The sequence below is a fragment of the Leptidea sinapis genome, chromosome 2, assembly GCF_905404315.1.
Source record: "Leptidea sinapis chromosome 2, ilLepSina1.1, whole genome shotgun sequence".
Classification (NCBI taxonomy): domain Eukaryota; kingdom Metazoa; phylum Arthropoda; class Insecta; order Lepidoptera; family Pieridae; genus Leptidea; species Leptidea sinapis.
Window position 1 is genome coordinate 7,501 of NC_066266.1, and position 26,711 is coordinate 34,211.

Here is a 26,711-nt window from a genome sequence, read left to right on the forward strand (position 1 = left end):
CCCTTTTTGAGAGGTTCTCCGGGATCTTTGCAGGGCATTTCACCGGAGAACCTCGGGGAAGAGGCCATCAGTGGCCCTCTACTGGCTGCTAGGGGCTGGGGTTGAGCGGTCTTCTTGGACCCCTCTCCCCCTCCTGCCCCGCCCTGCTGCCCTCTGAAGGGCAACTGATGCCCTCTCTCTGTTTCTTTCGGCTTCCTCCTTCTGTAGCATTACGTGCTCGCAGAAGGAGGAAGCTGCCTTCCAGGACTCCTCGCTGTCCAGCATGCTCTTGACCATGCCAGGCAGCGAGAGGTCCTGGCCGATCACTGTCCTCAGGTTTTGACGCCTCGTTTCCCACGCGGCGCAATTCCGGAGGGTGTGATCGGCCGTATCCTCCTCGGTGTCATCACAGTGATGACACCGAGGCGATACCTCCTTCCTCACAACCCGGCACAGATATCGTCCAAAGCAGCCATGGCCCGACAACACCTGTGCCAGGCGGAAGGAGATCTCTCCCTTTCGTCTTTTCTTCCAGTCACTTAGGACTGGAAGAATGGCGCCTATAGTGCGCGCGCCCACTTGGGAGGACTCAAGTTCCTCCCGCCACTGCCGCATAATGGCAGCGTCAGCCGCGCGCCTTATGGACGCCTCGCCCTCCCTCCACATTTCGCCGCCCATTTCCGCCTTAAGGCGATATAGGGCGGCGCTCATGCGAGCCTCCAAGGCCCAGGGCGGAGTGCCCGCAATAACGCAAGCCGCATCAAATGATACCGTCCGGTAGCACCTGGCTATGCGGTTCGCTATCACTCGCTGCGGCCTGCGGAGGAGTGACCCATTGCGACCCATTGCCTTTTCTGTTTAAGGCATCTGCCCAGATGGGGGCCCCATACAGAGCCATGCTCTTCAGGACCCCGCTATACAGCCTCCTGACGCTTTGGGACGGCCCCCCCGCGTTTGGTAATAAACGCGCGAGAGCTCCAGCCGCCCCAATCAATCTCTCTCCGAGGTGCCTGAAGTGCGCCTCAAAGCCCCAACGGCCATCCAGCACAAGGCCTAGGTACCTCATGCAGGGGGCCACCGGGACACGCACTCCGTTCACCTCGATGAAAGCGCCAGGGGGTGGGCCCCTCCTTGGGCCGTGGAACAGGACGGCGTCCGTTTTACTTAACGCCACCCTGAGCCCCAACAGCCTGATCCGCTCGACAACAAGGGAGGTCCCGACCGAGGCCAGTAAGGCTGCCTCCCCAAAGGACCCCCCTTGGGCCACCACCAGGGTGTCGTCTGCATAGCAGAAGATGCGCATCTTGGGTAGAAGCGCACCTCGCAACACCCAGTCGTAACCCATGTTCCAGAGGAGCGGACCCAGCACCGACCCTTGCGGGACTCCGCACCTCATCCTCCCGTCTCCCGCCACGTAGGCCACCCGGCGCCCAACCAGGTAGTCCTTCACTATTCGGCGCAAGTACCAGGGCACCTCGAAGAAGTCGAGTGCCTCAGCAATTACGCCGAACGGGAGACTGTTGAAGGCGTTGGCTATGTCCAAGGAGACCGCCAACGCCCTCTCACCATCCGCCACCACACTCTCAACATGAGCCCTCAGCTCAGTGAGGGCGTCAAGCGTCGAGCGGCCCTTCCTAAAACCGAACTGGTGTTCGGACAAGTCCGGGCCCTCGGCAGAGAGGTGGCGACTTAGGCGTGAGGCCACTATCCATTCCAGCAGCTTCCCAACCTCATCCAGCAGGACTATAGGTCGGTAAGCCGCTGGAGAATCATTTGGCCTACCCTCCTTTTTGATGAGGCATAGGCGTCCCTCCTTCCATACTTCCGGGAACCGCCCGACATTAAGACATTTGTCGAACAGTCCCCGGAGTTCCCCCTCGACATGTGGGAAGGCCAGGGCCAGGACACGGCCGTGGATACCGTCCGGGCCCGGAGCCTTCCTCCTTGTCTTGAGGCGATCAAGGCAGAGGCCCAGTTCCACATCTGTCACGCCCTGGACCTCCCCTGTCGCCTCTTCCATAACCTCCCGCTCCCGCATCCTGGGCGGGATCAGGTCCACTGCGGTGGGGAAGAGCCCCGCGACCACTTCCTCTACAAGCGCTGGCTCCAAGACCTCCGTGAGCGGAGCCCCCCCACCCTTCAACTTGTTTCGAGCTGAATGGTAAGGGCGCCCCCACGGGTCCCTCTCCAGGCCATCGAGAAGGTCCTCATAAGCCTTCTCTTTAGCCTGCCTGATCGCAGACTGGAGAGCCCTCTTTCGGTCATAATATACCGTTCGAAGGCCCTCCATCATTTCAGGCGTGTCGCCTCTCCGACGCCGACTCCGCAGATAGGCCCTACGGGCCCCTATGCTTTCGGTGCGTAGGACGGCTAGCTCCTGTGACCACCAGAAAACAGCCGTCCTGCGCGGGGCCCTCTTACAACGTGGCATCGAAGAGTCTGAGAGGGACTTCATCGCCCTCTTAAAGTCAAGAGCCAGCGCTTCCACGTCATTTGTCATAGCTGGGCCTCCGGGCCTCAGCCACGATCTTATGATTGCCGCCTCCTCGGCCAATTCCCGATCAAGGTGACTAATCACCCATCTCGGGAAGGCCGAGTTCACCCCGTCCGGTGGGACACCAGGAGCCGGGCAGCAGCTAGATGTGAGGACCCCCAGTCGGATGTACCTATGGTCCGATAGGGTCTCCACATCCTCCACCACCCGCCAGCCAGTGACCCTGCACGACGCCTCAGGGGAGGCGAGGGTAATGTCAACTATCGATGCCCCCTGAGGCCTCACGCACGTCGCTACTCCCCCGGTGTTAAGAACGACGAGGCCCAGCTCAGCCGCCCATGCCACCAAGGGAGCACCCCGCACTCCGGTCATGGTGTCGCCCCAACTGCGTGAGCGACAGTTGAAGTCCCCCATGACCAATATGAGGCGGGACCTGGCCCTCCTGATGGCCGGCCCAAGGCAGCCCAGGAAGCCCTCAAACTCCCACAGAGGTCTGTTAGGGGAAAAATATACCCCCACCACTGTTAGAGGGCCCCAGTCTGCTACGACAAAGCCATCCCCCCTTTCCCGAGCTATCAGGGGCGGACCCCCTGACCGTGCAACAATTGCGACCAAGCCATGAGAGTCCGCCGCCCAATTACTTCTCCCGGGAGGACTATATGGCTCCGCCGCTACCGCCACATCCACACCCCACTCGGCCATTGACTGCAGGAATAAGTCCTGTGCCCCAGCCGAGTGATTGAGGTTCCCCTGAAGGAGCTCGAACAGTGTCGTACCGTCCATTACGACGACATTTGTTCAAGCTCCCCCTGAGGAGCAACCGTACCCTCCAGACTGGTGGGCGCGCTCGGTGCGCTCGGTTCCATGGATATGGCGGGGGCCGGCACCCCCGTTCTCGGTGTGTTCCTTTTAATTAGCGGGGGGTTGCACCTCCGCCCCCCCATGCGGTGTCCTGCGGGTGCTCCGGCATCGGCACAGACGTCGCACCTTGGCTCCTCGGTGCAACTTTGTGCAAGGTGCCCCGTCCCACCACAGCGGCAACATAGGCCGCTGCGGTCCTTTGCAGTGCACGTTGCACTGCCATGTCCGATGCCGTAGCACCGGAAGCACCGTAAAGGCCTAGCCTCAAGGAGGGTGACCCGTACGGTGCTCCATCCGATACAAAGGCGATCCTGCATGATCGCCTTTGCTGCTGTGGTGGGGCACTTTACTATCGTGCTGCCCATGGAGATACGCCCCGCACGCACATGTTCGCGGGGAACATTCCCCCTGGCAGCAACGGCCCCCACCACGTCATCTAGCGTCACGCTGTCTTCCAGCCCGCTGATCCGTATATCCACGGATTTCACAGGTCGGTTGACAGTCGCGATCCCTGCTAGTGCTCCCTGTATTTCCTCAGCAAGCCTATCAGCTTGCTGAGATCGCTCGGGCCCCCCAATTTCAAGGATTCGGCTTCCGAGGGCCGTTTTCCTTGTGCGGACCTCCTTCACCCCTATGTCCGCCAAGCTGACCCGCTGCTTAGCAGCGGTGAGTGCCCAAGCATACGTTGCGCCCCCCGCTACCGCATCCTTGGACAGGGTGATGACCACCGCTGCAGTTGAAGGTGGCCTGAGGCTCACCTTCGCTTTGGGCGATCCTGCCAGCCCATCTCCCTTTGTCGGCTTCACCGACTTCACCGGCTCCACTGGCTTGGTGGACTCAGTCGCACGTATCCGGCGGATTCCAGCCTGCGCCTGCGGAGCCGGATTAGCCGGCGCGGTCAACGTCGTGTTGACCGTTGTTGGAGCAGGCTGCGTCCTCTTCTTTTTTCCCCTCGCCGCCACCTTGGTCCACGAATCGGCTTGAGGATTTGCCGCTGGGACAGGGGGGCCCTGGGGAGCTTCCTCTCTAGTGCTCCGCTCGACCTGCCTGGTGGCAGCTGCCAGGGGCGGCCGGACCACCGGTGCCGGCAGCAACCGGTCTTCGATACCAGCCAGCTTGGCGTCCATCATCTCGCCGATGGTTCGCGCCAGGTCACCCTTCAGACCTTCGACCACCTTCTTGATGATGGCTGCCTCCGAGGATGGAGCCTCCGCCACCACTGTGTCCTCCACAGCCTTGCGTTCCGAGAACTCTCTGCGCATGGCCTTCAGGTCATTCTCAAGGTCGGTGACCCGCGCTCTCAGGCGATTGTTGTCGTTTGACAACCGCCGCGCTTCATCGCGGAGCTGCCGCGACTCCTCTTCTGCGGTCCTTGCCGTCAGGACCTCAACCATCTCCGCCATATCTTTGGCGGCAATCTTAAGGTCGCGCACGTAACCACCCTTCAGGTTGCCCGACTTTAAGGCGATGTCCAGGATCTTCTGGGACCGCTTATTCGCCCGTTGCAGGATTTCGAACCCCGCCATCCTCTCCAGGTCCTTGCCTAGAATCTCATCCGAGATTCCAGGCTCGGCATCAAGCTCAACAGCAGCAGGCTTCCGGAAAGCCTGACCCCTGAGCTTCTTTTCCATCTCTCTCTCAAATTCACTTTCCTTACCCGATAGTAAGGCTTTTTTGGCCTGAGCCAACCCTGTTGAGTGACCCGCAGCCTTCTTTTTGGCTTGCTTGGCCCTCCTCTCCACCGATGCCTCAGTCTCTGTAGCCGAGTCTTGGCCGGAATTGCTCGACCGTTTATAAAATGACCGTTTGCGGCCAACACCATATTCCGAGCAGCTGGACTCGTTTAGACTATCCGTGTCCATTGTTGCAAGTTTACAAGCTACAGGCAACAATGGAAACAGATAAACACACGGGAAAAAAAAATTAAGACATAACTTACTAACTATCAATATATACTAATTAATAAATAAACTATATCTAAACACTAAACCTACTATAGAGTATCTAAGCACAAAGTTCTTATTAACTACTTATATCTAAGTGTTACCACTACGCTAGTGTCCTCTAATTCAGCACACTGTCAGCGTCGCTGCTCGGCGCCACAGAGAGAAACGCGAGCCGCGCTCGCCGCGCTCGCCGCGAGTCTCGCGGGAATGCGACACTAGCGACACCGCGACGCTCTGCGGAGCGTCACCCACAACTCGGAACAAAGGAAATGACTATTTCCCTTTGTATAGGTCCGATATTAACAAACGATATATCGTTGGATTCGTCTTGAAACGGCGATCTCAACGATATATAGCACTTAACTGATTAATTTACACACAGTGAAGTAAAAACATATAATATTTACTTCAAATTAAAAATTCTCACGGCCGTATATGTGGTCCGATTTTGAATTTAAAAACACTCACGTGTCTACCAGAGCCTGGTGCACCTCACAAACACTAAAAACAGGGGGGTTACCGCGACTCCCAGCGAGTAAACCACACCCAAACTATGTGTCACTATCACTTCAGATGTCGAGGTCGATAAAAAATTTACCGAACGCTCGAAAGAAAAACTAATTACACCACTGTATTCGTCGTAAAAAGGCGCGTCTTTTGATATATAGCAAGTATATATACACAAGCTATATACACACCAAAAGCCGTCGTGAACGCGGAGCGAAGTGAAAACGATGTTGCCACTACGACCGCACAACGACTTCCAACCTAACCTAACCTAACCTAACCTAACCTAACCTAACCTAACCTAACCTAACCTAACCTAACCTAACCTAACCTAACCTAACCTAACCTAACCTAACCTAACCTAACCTAACCTAACCTAACCTAACCTAACCTAACCTAACCTAACCTAACCTAACCTAACCTAACCTAACCTAACCTAACCTAACCTAACCTAACCTAACCTAACCTAACCTAACCTAACCTAACCTAACCTAACCTAACCTAACCTAACCTAACCTAACCTAACCTAACCTAACCTAACCTAACCTAACCTAACCTAACCTAACCTAACCTAACCTAACCTAACCTAACCTAACCTAACCTAACCTAACCTAACCTAACCTAACCTAACCTAACCACACCGCTCAAGCCCTCTGAAGCGAGAACACACGCGCAAAGTGGATCCGAGCTCGATCTGTGCAGAATTGATACTTTTAAATAGTGAAAAGTGGTAAATATTTGGATTATATAGAAGTGCGATATATCAAAATTTGTGTAATTGCGAGATCTAGAAGATAGTGATAAAGAAATTTCTTAAATCGTTTTCCTCGAAGTAGGAGAGAAGAATAACCAAAAATTTTATAAAATAAAAAATTTCAAAAAATTACGCTGCGCAAATAAGCGCGGTAAGGTACCTGTTTTTTGGTGTTGCTGGATTCGCCCCGACGAGATCTATCTTCTGGTACAAGTTCTGGATTTTTACCGTCGACGAGCGAAGAAAAAACAACAAAAAAACAAGTACCACGTGGCGGCGTGGTCACACTTGCAGACGTGTTGGACCAAATCCTGTGACGCAGATTGGTGCTTTCAAGACACTGAAAACACCCGGCGGTTGCAGAATTTGAATAACATTAGCGGTTTTGTAATTATAATTTTTCAAAATTTCAGCTAAATTTCAAAAATTCACAACTCAGTGGGAAGATCGGTGACCCCACTTTTTCATTTGATTTTATTAATGTTTTGAGTAAATTCTAATAACATACCAAGTTTCAAAATTTTCCATCGAGTAGTTTTCAAGCTGTGAATTTTTGAAATCTAAGGGTTGTTACGCAGGGGTAGTTCCCCTTTAGTTAGGAACTTAAAAATACTATATAAAAATAGTACATAAATTGTATAATCGGTAGAAATTATTTAAAAATTTTTAACCGTGTGTTTATATTTTTAATTTAATATTTAGTATAAAAAACGCAGTTTTTCTTAATTATTAAATCAGAGGGGGGGCTAACTTAAAATTAGATCTTAAATGTAAATAGCACTTAACATTATCAATCAAATGATACCAAACACGGGTATTTTATCTTTACGGGTACAGAAGTTAAGAAAATTTTTGACAACATCGGCCATATTGGCCGCCATCTTGAAAATCTTTAAACTCTTATAACTCGGCAACGTAAAGTGCTACGGAGCCGGGATTGTCTGTACTAACATTCCCTTCTTTTGTACTAGGTGTATTATATGGTTTTAAGACAAAAAATTTTGACATGTCTACTAGGTAGAGAAACAATAAATATATATAGAACAGGTTACGGCGAGCTCAGCAAGCTATCGCACGACCTTGTACGATATCTGGAACGAGAACTACGCATTTATTAGTACATTGGCCGCCATTTTGACCGCCATTTTGGAAAGTTAAAAAGCGTCATATCTTCGCTTCCAGACGTCGTAGCGGAACGCGGTTTTCGCCCTGAGAATGAGCAACAGCGGCTCTACATTTTGGAAAGGTTCTTACAACCTATAATTATCGACCAAAAAATTTTGACCTTAGTCCTATTGGCTGCAATTAAATATATATATACATATATATAAAACTTTGAATAGCATGGTGGGACATAGTGCGATTGCTAAATATACAATATAAATCTTTTTAATCAACCATATTAAATACACTTATTCACATAACACGTATTTGACGATACATTAAATGATATTTTTATATTAAGACGATATACTTATAGAATATTTTATACTAAAACACAAAATTTCTTGTTACATTATATATACAACTTATACAAATTTACCTTAGTTTATATTTTTATACAAATTTAATTAGTACTGACACTTACCTTCAGCAATGTACAGAACACCCAGTAAACAATGTGGTAGTAAAGATGAGGAACAAAGGTCGCCCCCAAAGACGATCACCTTGACATCAAAGGTGAGAAAGAGTATTGGACAATTGGAGGCGGCAGGCTCTGAAATATCCACGACACCTCCATCAACGTTGAAATCCAGTCAAGTAGAGCCTGCGAAATCTAGGACCTCTAGGATACTGTCCCTTGATAGCGAGCCGAGAACAAACAAAGTGACAGAACCAGGTGTTTCACAAAAGACGAGGTTCGCTGACAAGACGTCGGAAGCCCGAGCCTGCCTCAGTAAGGCCAAGCTGCATTTAAACAATTCCAGGAACCTGAAATCTGAAATAAAAAACGGTGTTATTGAGGCTATCGATAGACTGTACCAGATTGTTAAGTTAAGTTTGTTTAAGAACTGGAAATAACCTTAAAAGAAGGCGGAAAGCACGAAATAGTGGACCTTAGTAAAAATACAGTGCAAGAAACAGCAAATGATACGGATCAGAAAGCAATTCTTAGTCAACTCGCGGAAACAGCCAAACGAGTACAAGAGAATAATCAAAAACTGGAGGAACTACGAATAGCTATTGAGAAACAAACAACCGAGCAGGCCCAACAGACGTATGCCAGTGTGACGTCAATTAATTCAAGGGCGAAAAGCGGAAAAGTAGAGTTGCACTCCATAATAGTGGCGTCAGAAGACGTAAATGATACAGGTGAGTCAGTCCTAAATAAGATCAGAGACACTATGGACGCGAAGGACGGTTGGGTAAAGGTGGAAAGGATTAGAAAAGCAAAAGATAGGAAGATCATCATGAGTGTCGGAAGCAAAGAGGAGCGGAACCAGATAAGGGATAAACTAGAAAAGGCAGGAAAACAACTCACCTGTGAGGAGATGAAAAACAAGGATCCGCTTCTAATCATAATGAACGTTCTTTCTGTCCACAGTGATTCTGACATCATAAAGGCCCTTCGAAACCAGAACAAGAGTGTCTTTAGTAACTTAGATCCGACAGAAGACAGGATAGAAATCAAGTACAGGAGAAGAGCGAGAAATCCGCTGACTAACCACGTGATCCTTAGAGCATCCCCAGTGATATGGAAGCGGGCGACTGAAGCAGGAGCCATGCATATAGACCTGCAAAAGGTAAGAGTTGCAGACCAGTCGCCCTTAGTACAATGCACAAGGTGCCTTGGATACGGTCATGGAAAGCGCTTTTGCAAGGATACCATCGACTCGTGTAGTCACTGTGGAGGCCCACACCTTAGAAGTGAATGCACTGAATGGATGGCAGGTACTGAGCCCACTTGTAAGAACTGCAAAAGAGCTGGAAATGACCGCGTCGAGCATAACGCGTTTAGTCAGGATTGCCCAGTAAGAAGACGTTGGGATGTGATGGCACGCTCCTCAGTAGCCTACTGCTAAGGTCGCCCAAATGGAAACAACTAAATTCTTAATCCTACAGTCAAACCTACAAAGAAAAAGATTAGCGACAGATGAGCTTATAATGGAGGGATATAGGCGAGGGGCAGCGCTGGCATTAATCCAAGAACATGTGGGAGGTTGCAAGCACATTAAGAACTATTGGGGAGTACGAGTTTTTCAGGACGCTGGCGAAGACAGGGTCAAAGCTGCAATAGTAGTATTTGACACGAACATCATCGTCACTCAATACCCACAGCTTACTACATCTAATATTGCTGTTGTAGGAATACAACCCGGCTCCAGTAAAGTCAAACTCGTCTCCTTTTATATTGAGCCAGATAAACCGATAGACCAGTACATACAACATATGAGAAAAATAGGAATAGAGCTCGGTGTGGAGTCTTTTATAATTGGAGGAGACGCAAACGCTAAGAATATCTGGTGGGGAGGAAACAACACGGACAAAAGGGGCGAAAAGCTTTTGGGTACTCTCGACGAAATGGGGCTACAGATACTAAATACAAACGACAAACCTACTTTTGACACAGTGAGAGGAGTGCAGCGATATACCAGCTACATCGACTTAACAGCGTGCTCGGGGAATCTTTTAGACAAGGTTGAAGGATGGAAAGTAGACGATACCCTAACCAGCTCCGACCATAATGGCATAACATTCCATGTGAAACTGAGAAAATGTGACGCCGTAGGCATTTCCAGGACGACGCGAAAATACAATACGAGGAAAACTAATTGGAACCAATTTCGTGAGAAATTGGTGCAATTGTTACAAAACCGTAAGCTAACACCTGGAAGCGTCAACGACGTAACAGAAAAAGAACAACTTGACGAAGTAATAAGAACGTACACAGAGATAATCACCATGGTATGTAATGAAACAATTGCCAAAAGGAAAAACAAAACTAAAGTGCACCTACCGTGGTGGTCCCAAAAATTGGAAAAGCTGAAGCGAGAGACGGCCACCCTGAAGAACAGGATCCCTCGAGCAGCCCCCGTACGACGCGCCAAAGTAGTCGATGAGTACCTTAAAAAGAGAGAAGAATACGAAAATGAAGCAACAACTGCACAGAAACAGAGTTGGAAGGATTTTTGCGGAAAACAGGAAAAAGAGAGTCTCTGGGATGGTATTTACCGAATTATAGGACGAACCAGAAAAAGAGAGGAGGATATCCCGCTTGAAATAGAATCCCAAACTCAGAGTCCAATGAGCTCGCCACGGCTCTTAGCCGAAACATTCTACCCGGGTGATTGTGAGGAGCAGGACAGCGAAGAACACAAAAAGGTTAGATTTCTTGCGGAAAATATAAATAGTGCTGATAGCAGCAAAGGGAAACACGACCCTCCCTTCACATTGACCGAATTGAAAATCGCTGCAACATCCTTTAACCCAAAAAAGGCACCCGGGTTGGATGGAATCACATCAGATATTTGCAGCCACGCGATTTTCACAGATTCCAACATTTTCTTGGCCATCTTAAATAAATGCCTGGAGCTCACCTATTTTCCCAGAGCCTGGAAGGAAGCGATAGTGGTGGTCCTTAGAAAACCTGGCAAAGATAATTACAGATCCCCAAAATCGTACCGACCAATCGGCTTGCTACCAATCCTAGGGAAAATCTATGAAAAAATGATAATTAAAAGGCTGAGATATCATATATTACCATATATGAGCACGCGTCAATATGGGTTCATGCGCCAAAGAGCTGCTGTAATATAGATATATTATGTATTACAGAACATTGGCGTAAGAGTCATCAGCTCCAGTTTAGTTTTAGAGAACATAAAGTAGTCAGTTCGTTTTGTAGAAGTAGGGCAATACATGGAGGTTCCCTAATTATTATTAATAATAGATTAAAATGTAAAAATAGAAGAGATATTGTTAATCTCTCTATAGAACAACTAATTGAGATAGCTTGTATAGAACTAGAGCAATTTATTATTGTAAGTGTATACCGCCCCCCCACTGCATCATATGAACAATTCCAACATAGAATGGAGGAGGTACTATCAAAATTTAGCAAAACTAGCAAGTCAATTATAGTGTGTGGAGATTTTAATATAAACTTGCTTGAACCTTCGGCCAATTGTACTAGCCTTAAAAATTTATTTCAAAGTTTTAATTTGTTCAATGTATTTTGGGAACCTACAAGAATCACTTCTACAACAGCAACCTGTTTAGATAATATTTTTACAGATGTTACTATTACTAGTAAACTCATAATTAATAATCTTCAGTCCGACCATAGTGGGCAACTTATAAAAGTAAATACAAGATTGGACAATGTCAGACCAAAAAAGGTGACGATTATACCAGTTACGGGTAGCCGTCTTGAGAGGTTTAGAAATAATTTGGTAAATACGATACCATTTTTACACTGTGGTGAAACTGCTAATTTTCACTATAACTTAGTCTTCAACTCCTTCTGTGAGGAATTTGACAGGATTTTTACTCCAGTAACGGTGACAGTAAACAACAAACATAGTTTTAATGATTGGGCAACAATGGGTATCCACAAAAGTCGTAAACGCTTATATGACCTTTATTATGAGAAACATTACAATAATAGTGAAGAATTTAAAATATATGTAAAAAATACTCCAAGCTTTTTAAAATAGTTTGTCATGAAGCGAAAACACGTTTCATTGCAGATAAAATTAAAAACAGTAATAATAAAGTAAAAGTGACTTGGAGTGTAATTAACAATGAAACTGGTAGATCGAATTGTCGTAACACCTCTATCTGATTAAATATTAATAATCGCGTTATAAATTCGGAAATAGAAATTGCAAATGAATTTGATAAATACTTCTCCGAAATCCCGATTGTCACGACCAAATACCTTAACGCTTCGCCAAAAGCAGCATATGATATGCTTAAATTACACGTACCAGTATCTTCTACTGACTTGAAATTTAAGTATGTTACAGGTAGCGATATAATAAAAATCTTCAAATTAATTAACCTAAAAAATACAAAAGACCTATGGGGCCATTCGACTAATATTGTTAAATACATACTTGACATTATAGCACCTGAATTAGCAATAATATTTAATGAATGCATAGATGAGGGTGTGTTCCCTGACCTCATGAAATACAGCAAAGTTATACCTTTGTTTAAATCGGGCAGTTCTTTTGACCCTGCTAATTTCAGACCTATTTCAGTGCTGCCTGTTTTTAGTAAAATTTTTGAAAAACTTTTGCTTCAACAGCTACAAATGCATTTTTGTAAATTAATGAACAAAAATCAGTTTGGTTTCACTAGGGGTTTATCAACAATTAATGCGGGTACTAGACTCATTGAGCACATCTTTGACGCCTGGGAAGAGTCACAGGATGCATTGGGCATTTTTTGTGATTTGTCAAAAGCATTTGACTGCGTCCACCATGAAACTTTACTCCTAAAACTAAAGCATTATGGAGTGAAAAATAGAGCCCTAAATCTGTTAAAATCATATTTAAGCGAAAGAGTTCAGATAGTCGATGTAAATGGCAAACGGTCTTCGGGTAAACCTGTGGAAATAGGTGTTCCACAGGGTTCTATTCTCGGTCCTTTCTTGTTTCTTATATATATTAACGATCTACCGTTTGTGGTAGATGATAGCCATGAGATTGTATTGTTTGCTGATGATACTTCACTTATTTTTAAAGTGAAGCGACGTGCGGATATTGATGACGAGGTAAGCAATGCACTCTCAAAGATAGTGCGTTGGTTTGAGACGAATAATCTGCACTTAAACAGTAAAAAAACAAAGTGTTTACGGTTCATTACACCAAACACAGCGGAGGTACAAACCAACGTACTTATAAATGACCAGAGATTGGAACTTGTGGACACTACGGTCTTCCTGGGTATCACGTTAGATAAAAAGCTTCAGTGGTTTCCACATATTACCCATCTAGCAGATAGACTCAGCTCTGCGGCATATGCAGTTAGAAAGATTAGAGAGTACACGAATGTTGCGACCGCTAGATTAGTGTACTTTAGTTATTTTCACAGCATCATGACGTACGGTATATTACTATGGGGTCATGCTGCTGACATTGATATAGTGTTTGCTCTGCAAAAGAGAGCTGTTCGTGCTATATATCAGCTTGGTTATAGACAGTCTCTCAAAGAAAAATTTAAAGAAATAAATATTATGACTGTTTATTGTCAGTACATTTATGAAAATTTAATATATGTTCACAAAAATCGTCACCTTTTTGCTCTTAATAGTGATTTTCATTATTATAACACTAGAAATAAGGGATTGCTTGTAACTAATTCTAGTAGGCTTCATAAGATACATAATAGCTTTAAGGGTAAATGTATACACTTCTACAATAAAGTCCCAGCCACTGTTCAGGCATTGTCTATAAATAAATTTAAATGTTTTATAAAAAAATGGCTCTGTCGTAAATCCTATTACTCCACTGCTGAATATCTAAATGATCGGACAGCCTGGGACTAGATTGTGATTATTTTATAGCAACTGTACAATATTGTATACTTTTATTGAAAAGAGCGCAAAAAAAAAGAATGCTGGAGAGTTTCTTGCGCCGCTTCTTCTCTCTCAGAGCGCCATTTGTTTCCGAAGCGGTAGTAGTATCTAGTAGTATAAGAAATGACATCAAAAAGAATTCTAAAGGAATCAATTTTGAGAAAATAAATGTCTTTTTATGCCTTTTTTAAAGGAGCACCGAGGACTCCCTCTATGATCTAATAAATCATGTAAGATCCAAGATTAAGCAAAAGAAAATAGTTACCATCATATCGTTGGACATAGAGGGAGCCTTCGATAGCGCTTGGTGGCCGCGGATCAGAACCCGATTAGCTGAAGAAGATTGTCCTATAAACCTTAGGAGGACTATTGACAGTTACATAAGTGATAGATATGTATCAGTCAGGTATGCAGAAAAGGAACACCGTAGAAAAACACAATTGGGATGCGTACAAGGGTCAATTGGAGGACCCTTTCTATGGAATCTTCTGCTGGATCCACTCTTAAAAGGTCTGGAGAAACGAGGTGACTATGTGCAAGCATTTGCAGACGACATCATTTTGGCTTTTTTCGGTGACACGGCGAAAGACATACAAGAAAGTGCAAACAAAGCACTCGAATTTGTACGAGAGTGGGGAGCAGCCAATAAATTGAAATTTGCACCCCACAAAACAAACGCCATGACCGTCACAAGGAAAATCAAATATGACATCCCCCACCTAAGCATGGGTGGTACTCGAATATCTATTCGAGTGGTGAGTGAAATCAAAATACTAGGACTAACAGTGGATGACAAATTGACATTCAATACACACGTGAATAATATCACTAAAAAGGCTGTAGCCGTCTACAAACAGCTAACACGGGCTGCAAAAATATCCTGGGGATTAAACCCAGAGATAATCCGGACAATATACATCGCCACCGTGGAGCCTATAATACTCTACGCTGCGAGCGCGTGGGCACCGGCCACAAGCAAAGTTTGTATTAAAAAGAAACTGAACGCAGTCCAGAGGGGCTTCACATAAAAGATATGCAAAGCTTATCGAACGGTGTCCCTAAACTCTACGCTCATATTGTCCGGAATCTTGCCCCTTGACATTAGGATCAGGGAGGCGGCTGCCTTGTACGCTGCAAAAAAGGGAATAGAAGTAGTGGAGCTGGGAGACATTGAAGTAGAGCACAGAGTCCATTCAATGGAGGTTCCACACCCAGCTGAGCAAGAAATCATGGAGATTCGCCACCTGACTAGCCGGGAGCATGTTGATAATAACAGCAATTACGAAGTACGCATATTCACGGACGGCAGTAAGATTGATGGTAGGGTTGGGGCCGCTCTATCCTTGTGGAATGGGGAGGTTGAAACCAAATCTGTCAAACTTAGTCTGCCGTCCTATTGCACCGTGATTCAGGCAGAACTCCTGGCAATCAGCGAGGCAACAAAAATTGCTCAGCTGCGTGAGGAAAAATCTTTTGCAATTTATAGTGACTCTATGGCTGCTCTACAAACCATCTCAAATCCGATCTCTACCCATCCGCTCGCCGAACAAGCCAGGAATAACATGAAAAGTTTATCTCAGGCCAGCAAAACTGTCGTCTTACACTGGATAAAAACTCATGCTGGCTTGGACGGTAATGAGCGAGCCGACCACCTGGCAAAAGAGGCGGCACTAAAATCAAAAAAGCAGCACAATTACACAAAATGTCCGATATCGTATGTCAAAAATACCATTCGAAATAAATCGCTTCACGAATGGAACGATAGGTACACAAAACATCACACTGCACGAACCACTAAAGTATTTTTCCCAGATGTAATATCGTCTTATAGAATTACGCGCAAGATTAAAATCACGGGAATAACCACTCAAATTCTGACGGGACATGGAGGTTTCTCCGAATACTTGTACAAATTTGGCTGCAAGGAGAGTTCATCGTGTATCTGCCAAGCAGATATCGAAGAAACCCTGTTGCACATAATCGCGGAGTGTCCCGCCTATGCTCTTGAAAGGTTTAAAACAGAAGTAGACATAGACATGAAAATTAATATGGATAATATTGTTTATATAGTTAGTAGTAAATATAGGGATAAATTCTTAGAATTTTGTAGAAAAGTAGTTTTAAATGTGAATAAAAGAAACAGTAGTAATTAAGAAAAATATGTTTGTAGAATATTAAGATATTTTAACATAACATATGAAAATTGTAATGTATATAAGCAAAAATAGTAGAATGTATTCCTAGTAAATAAGTAAACTTTGTAGAAAACATAAGTTGACAATTTTGTAAATAAATAAGCTGCAGTGTTATAATTATTACCCAATAAATAAAGTTAAAGTTAATAGATAGGAGCATAGACGGCAATCCCAGCCGTGAAAAGTATAAATGATTGAGGTATGAAACTGTACGTATGCAGCATGAAAGTACGAGAAGTAGCAAATGCGAGAACTGGTATGTAAGAGTCCACTAGATAAATAAAGACTGTGGCCTTCATAGCCGGAGGTATACGAATAAAAAAAAAAAAACCTAACGTAACCTAACCTAACCTAACCCACTTTTGACCCAACTACCGTGTCATCAACATAAAGCTCCGTTGTAAAAAATCATTTCAGTGGTAAATAGTGAATCGTTTTCAGTGAAATTTGGTTCAGTGTTTCGATAGCTTTTAAATCACCAGGATTAGTGTTTGTGAAAGTTTTGTGCAGCGCGCTCCATAGATACAGGGTCTGGACTTTGAGTCAACTGCCCCGAGTCGTCGCTGCAGTTATCGAGGAACGCAACACTAATTCCTGTAGCGCTGATCGAGATGTGTTCAGCAATCCAAATTTGAAAAAAAACGGACGTTGGATTGCGAAGATACTTGAAGATAAAAGTGCCACTTATAACCTCGTAGGCTTTGTATGGGAGACGGAAGCACGCGGAGCCACGAGGTTTTCGAACAACTTAGACAAGTGACAATTGTCAGCTGTCACCCATCACACTTCGGTTCTTCGTACCAATGATACGATAACATTGGAAAACTGTGGATCTGCCAAATTATAACGCCAGTCACACACCGCATCGCCGAACACACGTCATTGAAGCAGAAATCGCGGTACAACACCAGAGGTATAACCAAGTCAATATCCCCTACTAATTCTTAACCCCCAACATCTCATCATAAACCACCTAACTGTCACCTCTTCTTACTAACACCCCCCCTCCCCCCCTTACAAAAAACATTCATACCCCAATATTGTTCCCCACGAAACTCCCCCCCCCCTATGTGTATTACCCTAGAATAGCCGTGTTTGGACTTGTTGTAATCGGGAGAGCAAGCTCTTTCGAGTGGTCCCGGTGAAATTTGAAAATTTGTAAATTTTGAAAAAGAAAAAAAAAAACTACTACTTTATTTTCCAATATTTAAATTTTTCTATTATTGTCAATTTTATATTTTACTAAGTTAATTTGATTTGTTTGCCCTATTTATTAATTTTTTTTTTAAAATAACTTGCGTGCCGCCGTTCCAGCAATGTCTTCATCAGCCAAATCTACACGCGTGACTAGACCTGGCGACAAAGGGTTGGTGGCCACGGCGATGGCCACAAAACGTCCATCTTCAGACCCGGGAAGAGTGCGTGCAGCAATTGGCCGAAAAATTGACACGGAGGAGGGTTCTTTCACCGGAAGTTATTTCGGTGCGGGCTCGGGAAGTAAGCCGGGTAGCAGTACCCTGGCGCAAGCGCTTCAATGGGAGGCGGGTATGGATTTCCACACTCCGCCTTCTGGAACGCGATCAGTAAGCGCCGGGGAACCCGAAAGCCCGACAGCGACCCTTCTGAAGGACGCAAATCGAAATTACCAGCGGGCTAAAGAAGAGCTTGAAAAATCCGGCAATCTCAAGGGCTCCATAAAAACGACAGTCATTGAGGGCCTCAACTTTCTTTACGAGGCCACTCTTCAAGTAAACAGTGCGCGGCGCAATCTCCAGCTAGAGATCGCAAATATCAAGAGGAGACACGCAGAGGACATCTCAAGAAGGGAGTCAAGCCACGCGGAGCAGATTCTGCTGTTAACACAACGGGTGGAGCAAGCAGATGTGGGCGGGCAGACGGCGGAGTTGCGGAAGGAGTTGGAGGCACTCCGCCATGTTGTTGAATTCGATGTAATTCAACATATTAACACGAGGCTGCCCGCTCATCCACCCGATGTGGAGCTGGGCTCCCTTCTAGGAGAACTTAAGTCCATGCGACGGGAGGCTATGGATATGCTTAGTGAGGTGCGATGTCTGGGAGCTACAACAACTAAGCTCCTGGAGGAGCCTGCACAGGCCAAAGGACCACCTTCGTATGCGGCTATGGCCGCTAAGGCGCCGATGATTCGAGCGACAATGTTGTCGCCAAAATTAGAGTGGCCGTAGACGCCACTAAAACCGGCGCTAAGGTGGACAGTGTTCGCAAAGTGCGTAACAGGAAGGTGGTGCTCACTTGCGGCACAAGAACCGAGGTCGAGGCTGTGAAGACGCGACTCGGGGCTAATGCGGGCCTTCAAGTCCAAGAGGCGAGGGGGAAAAACCCGATGTTGATCATCCGAGACGTCCTCGCTTGCCTCAAGGATGAGGAGGTCATTGCAGCCCTAAGAGCGCAAAATAAAGAGCTCTTCACAGGCCTGCAGAAAGACCAACAAACGACGGAAACATGTTTCCGTCGGAGGTGCCGCAATCCGCACCTCACACATGTCGTCCTGCGAGTGGCCCCTCCGCTGTGGCGTCGCATGACGGACGAGGGGTCCATCCATCTTGACCTTAAGCGGTCGAAGGTCGAGGACTTCTCGCCCCTCATTCAGTGCTCGAAATGCCTAGCCTTCGGGCACGGACGGCGCCACTGCAAAGAGTCTTCGGACCTTTGCAGTCACTGCGGGGGACCACACGTAAGGAGCGAATGCCCCGACTATGTCGTGGGGGAGACGCCCAGCTGCATTAACTGCCGTCACGCGAAGCTGGACAAGACGGATCACGGTGCGTTTAGCAGTGACTGTCCGGTGAGGCGGAAATGGGATGCCATTGCCCGCCTCGGCGTGTGCTACTGCTAAGGGCACCGCGGTTGTAAATCCAGGAGGTCGGGGGCCCAGGGATACTGCTTCAAGGCACATGATACAGGTAAACCTACAGCGGAATCGATTGGCGACCGATGAGCTGATGGCAGAAGCTGTCAGCCAGAAGGTGAGCCTGGCACTGCTGCAGGAACCCTATACAGGTAATCAAGGTGCCTTGAAGCGATACCCAGGGGTTCGCGTCTATCAAATGGACCAGGGGATAAATAGGACCAATCCAGCAAAGGCCGCAATAGCGGTCTTTGATAAAGACCTCCAGGTAAGGTGTGACCCGAGCCTCCAGTCGGAGAACATAGTGGCAATCACCATAGAGTTCTCCGACTGGACACTTGGAATAGTGTCCGCTAACCTGGAAGGGGACAAACCCCTGGATCCATACCTGGAACGTCTGTCCAGCGTCCGATCCAAGCTGGGAACCTTGAGTGTTGTGATCGGAGGTGACTTCAACGCGTGGAGCCCATGGTGGGGTAGCACGGACGAGGATCACCGGGGAGCTGAATTGGCTGGATACTTTGATGATCATCAGCTGCACATCCTTAATACCGGAACCGAACCCACCTTCCAAGTGGTTCGAGGAGGTCGGCTTTGCACAAGCAGAGTCGACATTACGGTGTGCAGCCAAAGTATCCTGCCAAGGATGGAATCCTGGTGGGTGGACCCCGCTATGGTAAGCTCCGATCACAACGCTCTAAGGATAGGCCTCCGCGCTGGTCGTGCGAAAGCACCCGGCCCAGCACCAACCACTCGGATATATAACACGCGAAAGGCAAACTGGGATAAGTTCCGAAAGGAACTTATCCTACAGTTCGAAAGCCGCCAAATCCGAGTGGAAAGAGTGTCGGCCATAACCGCCCCCGAGGACATCGAAAACGTTGTCCTCGAATACCAGGAGGCGGTCCGACAAGCGTGTGAGGCCGCGATCCCAAAGCTGAACCGAACACTGAAGTATGAACCTCCATGGATGACCTCCGAACTTCGGGTCCTGCAGCGAGATGCGGTCACTAAAAAGAGACGCATACGCTGCGCGGCCCCAACAAGGAGGGAATTCGTCATTCGACAGTACCTAGAAGCTAGGGAGAAATATGAGTCTGCCGCGCAAGCGGCGCAGACCCATAGCTGGAAGGAGTACTGTACCGCGCAAACAGGCGAAAGCCTGTGGGACGGAATCTACAGAGTCCTCCGTCAAAGCTCGAAAAAGCAAGAAGACAAACTTCTTGTGAGAGACGGAGTGACTCTTGATCCCAAGCAAAGTGCAGAACTCCTTGCAGCTACGTTCTTCCCGGACGACAGGCTGGAGGATGACACTCCCGTACATTCTGCAATAAGGAGGGGAGCGGACCGTCCGCTGTGCGAGTTAGCCTGTGCAGCGGATGATCCGCCCTTCACCATTGCGGAACTCAGGGAGGCGGTTCATGACTTCAGTGCTCGCAAAGCTCCTGGATCGGATGCGTTTACATCAGTGCAAAAAGCATTGAGGCAGATGAACGGCTCTTCCTAGAGATAGCCAACAGGTGCCTCGCTGTGGGATACTTCCCGAAGCCCTGGAAGCGTGCGACAGTCGTGACACTTCCCAAACCGGGAAAATCCGACTACCATCATCCAAAGTCTTACCGTCCGATTGAACTTTTGTCAGTCCACGGTAAGACTTTGGAAAAGATGATGGTACGCCGGATAAAGTGGCATGTACTGCCGACGATTAACCCGGGCTAATTCGGCTTTATGCCACAGCGGAGCACTGGGCGCCCTCGAGGAAGAGGGCCTACGCGTGCAAGCCTTCGCCGACGACGTAGTGCTCGTCTTCTCGGGCTCCTCTCCGGAGACTATCGCGCGGACCGCTAACTCCGTCCTCCGGCGGGTCTACGACTGGGGCTTGGACAACAAGCTGCGATTTGCTCCACACAAGACCAACGCCATGGTGATTACCAAGAAACTGAAAATAACACCTATTCAGATCACCATGGGCGGCGAAAGTATAAAGATGGTCACAGAAACCAAAATCCTGGGTCTTATTATTGACCACAGGTTGTCTTTTAAGCCGCACGTCGCCGACGTTTGCCGAAAGGCAACGGCCATTTATGGCCAATTGTCAAGGGCGGCCAAGACAACCTGGGGTCTGAACCCAGAGGTGGTGAGGACCATCTACATCGCCGCTGTGGAGCCAATCGTACTTTACGCTTCAAGCGTCTGGGTCCCAGCCGTAGATCAAGTCGGAGTGCGGAAATTGCTGGACGCAGTTCAGCGAGGGTTCGCGCGGAAGATCAGCCGGGCCTACAAAACCGCCAGTTTGAGTGCGGCGCTGATCCTGTCAGGTATCTTGCCACTCGACCTGAGGATCCGAGAGGCGGCAGAATTGTACCGATATAAAAGGGGTGAGGACATTGATGATATGGCAGACAGGAAGGCTGAACAGCGGGTTAGCTTCCTGGATGCTCCCCATCCAGCCCTCGCTCCTGAGGTAGAGTTCTGTTGTCTCGAGGAAACTCAGGCCGAGACCGACGTGGTAGAGGTGCAGGATGACCCAGGAGAAGGAGAGGGTTACCTGCTAGTCTACACCGACGGCAGCAAGATACAGGGCAGGGTTGGAGCCGGCATCTCATACAGGCGGCGAGGCATGGAAGTCAGAGTAAGAAAACTCAAATTGGAGAATTATTGCTCTGTCTTCCAAGCCGAAATGTGCGCAATTTCGAAGGCTATCGAGGACATCTTGAAGATGCCCGACATGAAGGTCGAGATCCTTAGTGACTCCAGGTCGTCGCTGGAGCTGCTAAGGGATCGATCTTCGTTCCACCCGATAGCCTTCGAAATCAAAAACTTGATCCGACGGGCTCGAGAAATGGGTAAAACCATTCGGTTCCGCTGGGTTCGGGCGCATGTAGGTATTGAGGGGAACGAGAGGGCTGATCACTTGGCGAAGGACGCGGCGCTCCATTCGAAATTGAGGGCTGCATACGATGGAGTGCCGATTTCAACTCTTCGCCGTAAGATCCGAGCCAAGACCCTTGAGGTCTGGCAGGAGCGCTACACGACGGGTCAAACCGCGAGTGTCACAAAAGCGTTTCTGCCAGACGTCGTGGCGTCTTATAAGTTGGTTAGGGAGGAACCTTTCTCCGCTTTGATGGCCCAAATCATCACGGGCCATGGCGGCTTCTCGGCGTATCTCCACCGGTTTGGCCTGAAGGATAACCCAGTATGCATTTGCGACGGTCGTACCGACGAAAGCGCATTGCACCTGGTGCTCGAATGCCCCAGGTTCGGCCGGTGGAGATGCGACCTAGAGGTGGAAAGCGGAATGGCCGTTACTGAGGCAAACCTTCCAGCCCTTATGGTGAAGCCGTGGAGAAACGCTCTTGAAAAATTTTGTACCAAAATCTTAGCTGACGTGCTGCCACGAAATGGCAGTAATATAAAAATTAAAATAACTTAGTCCGTAAGTTGTATATATAAAATGTTAAAAGTCTGTTAGTATAAGTCATGTAGTATTATAAGTATTTGTATAGTCACATGTAGTATAATAAGTATTTGTATAATCAATAAAATATATATAATGTATATAAAGGTTCCCTATATCAAGTATAGGGACCTGGATACAACCTTTGTCTGCGAAAAAAAACAAAAAAAAAATGCATTGATTTATGTTAAGAAATTGTGTGTTAAATTATAGTTGTATATTTGAGTAGGTTAATAGTTATAATATGTGCACTTTAAATTTTTTGTTTATTGTGTTTAGTCTTAAGTCTTAGTACGAGTATGTAAGAATTATATAGTTTATAAATAAATGAAACGCCACCCCCAAACCCTGCAGCTCAATGGCAGGGAGGAAGTAGACGTAGCTAGTTCCTCGGCCCTGGGACGCAAGTCGCCAGGGATGGTAGGCCACTAGTTAGACAAAAAAAAAAAACCCACTTTTGACCCAACTATCGTGTCGTCTACATATAGCTCCGCTTCAAAAAATAATTTGAGTGGTAAAAAGTGCTTATTTCGTTGTGGAATTTGGTACAGTGTTTTGTAAGCTTATAAATCACCAGGATTAGTGTTTGTGAAAGTTTTGTGCAGCGCGCTCCAAAGTTACAGGGCCTGGACTTTGAGCCAACTGCCCCGAGTCGTCGCTGCAGCGATCAAGAAACGCAACGCTAATTCCTGGAGCGCCGATCAAGACCTGTCCAGCAATCCAAATTTGAAAACAATCGGACATTGGATTGCGAAGATATCCTAAGATAAGTGTGCCATTCATAACCTCGTTGGCTTTGTATGGGAGAAGGAAGCACGCGGAGCCACGAGGTTTTGTAAAATATTTGACAAGTGACAACTGCCATCAGTCATCTTGCGCACTTTGGCACTTCGTACCAATGATACGACAACTTTGAAAATTTGGATCTGCCGAATTATAACGCCGGTCACACACCACATCGCCGAAGGTCAACGAAATCGCGGGACAACATCAAAGGTACAACCAAATCTACACCCTACTAATTCTTAACCACCTACATGTCATTTTTAACCAATTAACTGTCATCTCCTCTAACCCCCCCCCCTAACAAAAATCTTCCCCATCCCAATATTGTTCCCCACGAAACGCCCCCCCCCCCCCCCCCCGGTTTACCTCAACCCCTTGGCCTAAACCGCGATTTTAAGCTCTTTCAATTGACTCCGGCAGAATTGCAAAATTGTTATTTGTTTAATTATAAGGATTTTTTTTTTTACATTACTACTTTTGTAATGTTGTTTTAGACTTGTATTTCACCGTGGAATAGCCGTGTTTGGGCTTGTCGGAATCGGGAGACCTAGCTCTACCTATTGGACACGGTGAAATTTGTAAATTTTGAAAAAAAAAAAAAAATTTTTGTAAATTTGTAATTATTATTTTTTGTGTTTTCTGTTACATTTGTTGTTATCGTTATACTATTAATTGTTTATCTTAATTGTTTTTAATTGTTATCGTTCTAATTGTCGATCAGCCATGTCAGCGCCCAGCAGGATTTTAAGATCAATCAGAGCAGGCGAGAGGAACACGTCTGCTTCAGCAACGGTCACACGACGGCAATCCTCGGACCCTGGAAAGGTCAAAACAGCAACCACCCGCAGGTCCGAGGCGGGGGAGGTGTCCTCCTTTGCTGGGAGCGAGTTCGGTGCGGGCTCAGGTAGTAGTGCAACCATGGCGCATGCACACCAATGGGAGGCGGGGTCGGGTTTTCACACTCCGCCATCCGGTGGACGATCTAGCAGCGCCAGGGGACCCGAGAGCCCCACTTCCGCTCTCTTAAAGGACGCCAACCGGATTTACCAGCGGGCGAAGGACGACCTGGAAAAATCCGGCAATATAAAAGGCTCGATCAAAACATCGGTGATCGAAGGCCTCAACTTTTTGTATGAGGCCACACTGCAAGTGAACAGTGTACGGCGTGACCTCCAATTAGAGGTCGAAAATTTAAAGAAGAGGCACGCAGAGGATATCTCCAGGAGGGAGTCCAGCCACGCGGAGCAGATAGTGCTCCTGACGCACCGGTTGGATAGGGCGGATGTGGGGGGGCAAACGGCGGAGTTGCGGAAGGAGCTGGAGGCACTCCGTCGTGTGGTCGAGTTTGATATCATCAAACAGATTGACAACATCAAGGCCAGCCCCTCTCCACCCCCCCTGCAGCTGGGCTCCCTGGTGGAAGAACTGAAATCCATGCGTAGGGAGGCAACGGACATGCTTGCGGAGGTGGTGGGAGCTCTGGGAGCAAAGTCACCAAAGCTCCTGGAGGAGCCAGTAGAGGCTCAAGCATCACTTTCTTATGCGGCGATGGCTGCCTAGGTGCCGGCTAAGTCCGGCCACTCAATCATGGTAACTAGTGACTCGCCAGAGGACACTAGTGACAATGTTGTCACCAAGATTAGAGTGGCCGTCGACCCGACAAAGACCGGTACAAAGGTGGACAGTGTCCGCAAAGTCCGGAATAAGAAGGTGGTGCTAACCTGCGGTACAAAGAGTGAGGTGGAGGCTGTGAAGAAGCGGCTTGGGGCAAATTCGGGCCTCAAAGTTCAGGAGGCGAGGGGGAAGGACCCGATGATAATCATCAGGGACGTGCTCTCTTGCCTAAAGGACGATGAGGTCACCGCGGCCCTAAAGGCCCAAAACAAAGAGCTCTTCACAGGCCTCCAAAAGGACCACCAAAAAATGGAAACATGTTTCCGCCGCAGGTGCCGAAACCCGCACCTCGCACATGTGATCCTGCGGGTGGCCCCTCAGCTGTGGCGTCGCATGGTCGACGGGGGGTCTGTCCACCTTGATCTCAAGAGGTCCGAAGGTGGGGGACTTCTCGCCGCTCATCCAGTGCTCAAAGTGTTTAGCCTTTGGACGCGGGCGGCGCCACTGCAAAGAGTCGACTGAACTTTGCAGTCACTGCGGTGGACCACACGTCAGGAGCGAATGCCCCGACTATGTCGTGGGGGAGCCGCCCAGCTGCATTAACTGCCGTCACGCTAAGCTGGACAAGAGGCACCACGGTGCGTTCAGCGGTGACTGTCCGGTGAGGCGGAAATGGGATGCCATTGCCCGCCTTGGCGTGAGCTACTGCTGAGGGCACCGCGGTGATAAATCCAGGAGGTCGCGGGCCCAAGGATGCTGTTTCAAGGCACATGATACAGGTAAACCTGCAGCGGAAGCGATTGGCAACCGATGAGCTGATGGCAGAAGCTGTCAGCCAGAAGGTAAGCCTGGCACTGCTGCAGGAACCCTATACAGGTAGTCAAGGTGCCTTGAAGCGATACCCAGGGGTTCGCGTCTATCAAATGGACCAGGGGATAACTAGGATCAACCCCGCAAAGGCCGCAATAGCGGTCTTTGATAAAGACCTCCAGGTAAGGTGTGACCCGAGCCTCCAGTCGGAGAACATAGTGGCAATCACCATAGAGTTCTCCGACTGGACACTTGGAATAGTGTCCGCTTACCTGGAAGGGGACAAACCCCTGGATCCATACCTGGAACGTCTGTCCAGCGTCCGATCCAAGCTGGGAACCTTGAGTGTTGTGATCGGAGGTGACTTCAACGCGTGGAGCCCATGGTGGGGTAGCACGGACGAGGATCACCGGGGAGCTGAATTGGCTGGATACTTTGATGATCATCAGCTGCACATCCTTAATACCGGAACCGAACCCACCTTCCAAGTGGTTCGAGGAGGTCGGCTTTGCACAAGCAGAGTCGACATTACGGTGTGCAGCCAAAGTATCCTGCCAAGGATGGAATCCTGGTGGGTGGACCCCGCTATGGTAAGCTCCGATCACAACGCTCTAAGGATAGGCCTCCGCGCTGGTCGTGCGAAAGCACCCGGCCCAGCACCAACCACTCGGATATATAACACGCGAAAGGCAAACTGGGATAAGTTCCGAAAGGAACTTATCCTACAGTTCGAAAGCCGCCAAATCCGAGTGGAAAGAGTGTCGGCCATAACCGCCCCCGAGAACATCGAAAACGTTGTCCTCGAATACCAGGAGGCGGTCCGACAAGCGTGTGAGGCCGCGATCCCAAAGCTGAACCGAACATAGTATGAACCTCCATGGATGACTTCCGAACTT